Source organism: Tupaia chinensis, unplaced genomic scaffold (genome assembly GCF_000334495.1).
Source record: "Tupaia chinensis unplaced genomic scaffold, TupChi_1.0 Scaffold000627_1, whole genome shotgun sequence".
Lineage (NCBI taxonomy): Eukaryota > Metazoa > Chordata > Mammalia > Scandentia > Tupaiidae > Tupaia > Tupaia belangeri.
In genome coordinates, this window is record NW_006160147.1 from 1,949,383 (window position 1) to 1,952,932 (window position 3,550).

Genomic DNA, 3,550 nt, shown 5'->3' on the forward strand with positions numbered 1-3,550 from the left:
CAAACCAGCTGCTGGAACAAACAAGGCACCAAGGCTTCTGGGTTTCCAAAAAACACAGGCTGCAGTGGCTGGCTCAGCTGGAGATCAGACCTCGGTCCACCCTGGAGTCCCTTTGACCCACCTCTCCCACCTTTCTCTCCTGTCCTGGGGGTGGGGGTAGGGATGAGGATGGGGATGAGGGTGGAGTGGAGGGGGAGAAGGGTTTTTTTCCTCTTATCCCACAACCACCCACAGATCAAGAAGAAGCACAGCTCTCAAAGGAAGGACATGTAGCCACCATGGATGTCATTGTCCCGGCCTGCCTATGCATCCCACCAGCCAGGAGTAATTCAGCCACACAGCTTCTTCCATGCACCACCCCTTCCTACCCCTCCCACCAGTGCCCCATCCCCACACAGCCTGTCTGCCTGGACTTCCAGGATCTTGCCATTCCGCTGAGTGGCCAGGCAGCCAAAGTAGAAGTCTCCTTTACTAGGACCACACGTCTGGCCTTAATCATTACAATGTTACCGAACTCAAATCAGGTTCACTTGTTTAAGCACTATGAAACCAAGCCATAGGCACACGGTGTGATGAAGGAAAGTACAGGCTTACTGCAAAGCGCGCATCTAGGAGAGCGGGCAGCTCATGCTGAAAAGACCCGGTCTCCCCAAGATGTTCCCCACATGCGTTTTTTAAGGGCAAATTTAGGGGCAGAGGTCCTAGGCACATGATCAGTTCTGTGATTGGTTCAATAGGGCGTGATCATCTCCTGGGCATTCTTGATTGGTGAGGCCTTAGATAATCAAATTTCTGTTTAGATTTCTGGAGCTATTCAGCCTGGGGTCTTCGAGCTCACAGCCAACGGTTTCCATCCTACAAAACATCTTACATATTGAAATGAAAACCTTATCTTTCCTACCCCCCCCCCCCCCCGCAGGTGGCATGGTGGTTAAAGTGCTGGACTCTCACATGGCCAATCATGGTTGGAGTCCTGGACCTGGAGGCTTGCTTTCTCCTTCCTCTTGTCCATTTAACCTTCCCCAGCTCTGGTCAAATTGAATAATAATGATAAATAAAATTAAACAATTCTTTAAAAAAAAAACAAAAAACCTTATCTTTCCTTTAAGTGAGAGTTGTAGAGGTCAAATGGCCCTTATTCATGGTCAATGTTGTTTCATTATCATAACCAAAGTCTGAAGACTTACCCCTCTGGACCATTACAATGTAAATAGACCTTATATTTCAAGAACATTAGAATTAGAAAATACAGTAGGGGATCCCTGCTTGGTTTCAATACCCCCAAGACAAGTTTACAAAACAATTAGGGGATGCCTCCACCTACAGTCACTGCAGACAAGCTTAAAATATACTTTAATACATTTGAAGAGCCATTTCAGAGACTGGCTTTCTCATGATAAAGATGCAACTGACACTCATTGGGCACTAAAATGTCAAGTTGTTGCCATCCAGCAGGGAACCTGACAAGCCATTAAAGCTGAAGCTTTCTGTTCAGGCGACCCCTTCTCTTCCCGTCCCTTCCCTTCCCTTCCCTTCCCTTTCTTCTCATGTCTTCCTCCGAAATTGATCTGGGCTTCTAGAGCCAACATTTTGATAGGACCTATCAAAATGTAATAAGGTTCCGTCTCTATCCTTACCGTGTCTGTTCTTCCACTGAAAAGCCTCAGGGAGGTGTGGGAAAGGGATCAGAGAAGCCCGGGGCAAATATGAGAACAAACTCATCTTTAGTGTCTTTCAAGGGCCTTAGGGGCACTTCAATTCCCCAGGAAGAGAACCTCTTAGGAAACAATCCAAGGATGGTTCCCATAGAAGGTGACCCTAAAATCACCCCCACACACCTTACAGCCTTCCTTCAGCTGTGCTCAGCTGCAGCTTCTGCGAGGTTCGAGTACAGGCAGAGGCTTTCCTTGGATTCCGGTCCTGAGCTAGACGGCCCTGATCACAACCATCCCCACAGAGGAACTCAGTTCCGAGTGCAGCCCGGCTGCTCTCAGAAAGTCTCCTTCCTCTTGTCCGTTTAACCTTCCCCAGCTCAGAAATAGGACAAGGCAGAGCGAGTAAGAAATACTAAGATAGGAAAACAGAGGGAGAAAAGAAAGTACCCACATGTCGGGACATTGGGGAGGGTGCTAATGAACAGTGGGAAACTGGCTGCTTCTCCGTGCCCACATGGCTCTGCGTGCTGGGCAGGGAGAGTGGCAAAGGAGAACAGGTACGGAGAGAGGAGTTGGTTAGGACAAGGGGATCAAAGAGGCCTCTTCCCAAACTCCTATTTAAAAAGTTGGGACGTTGTGGCCAGTCACCTCTTGGCAGATTACAACCACTATCTGTGAGATCCACGCTGAGCTGCCTGCCATGGGCACACACATATGAGGGTGTGTGCTGACGTAGGTGTGGGACTAGGCAGTCAATGCAAATACGGTGTGTGAACTAGCTGATGGTGCATGTTTGTACTGGAAAGCCATAAGGTTCTATGCAAAATCTACAGGTGGCATGGTTGCACAATGCTGGTGGGTGTGTAGGTGTGGGGGTGTGATTAACAGTTTATAGGCTGTGTAGAAGTGCACGAAGGTCTGAGCGCGTGCAAATTGAAATGCAAATGCATGCCAGATTATGATACCAGTGCAGGAAAGCGCATGGGCTTTGGAGTCAGACTGACTTGGCATGGATCCTGCTGTCATCAACCAGATGTGTTGTAACCTTGGACCAGTCACCAACCCTCAATTTCCTCAACCGCGAAATGAGGATAACAGTAAGAACCTTTCCAGATAAGCCGTGTTGGTTAGAAATGATCCACTCTAGGGGGCCAGCAGGCAGCCTGGCGACTAAAGGCTCTGATTCCCACATGGCCGACTGTGGTTCGAGGCCTAGACCTGGCAGCTTGCTTTCTCACTTTCCCTCTCTCCCTCTGGTCAAACTGGAAAATAATAGTAGTAATAATAATAAAAACTAAAGTTAAATAACAATAAGAGAAACGATACAGTATATACAAAGCATGTAATGGCATAACCCATACATAGTAGTATTCGGAAGAGGCTGTTCTCCTTCACTGGGGGTGTGCCTCTGGCAGGTACAGGGACAGGAGGGAGTGAAGTGTGCCCTGCATGTGAAACGTGGGTGAGAAGATGCCTTCTCATGCGTGTTGGCACATGTGTGCACGCATTCAAACCAATTCCTTCTCCTTCTCCTTCTCCTCCAATGAGCCCCCTTTTCGGGCAGGTTCCTGGGTCTTGGGTCTGAGTGAGTAAGCAGTTGAGAGAGGCCAGTAGGAGCTGCAGGAAGCCAATGCCTGCAGAAGCTTCCTTTTTCCCCCCTCCACCCTGCAACGGTTGAATACCGCCACCACATCCACTCCCCACCTCCGCCCTCACCCACCCCACCCCTAGTCCGCTTTCCTCTCTACAAATGAGGGCAAGGACACAGGGAAACCCGAGAGCAAAGGATTCCTCCCCTCTCTTTCCCCATTCCTCCTTAAGATAGACCAGGAAGCAGCCGCAACTCGGCTCGGGCCACCTTAACCGTACAGTAAAGGTCTGGACTCCAGGCAAGT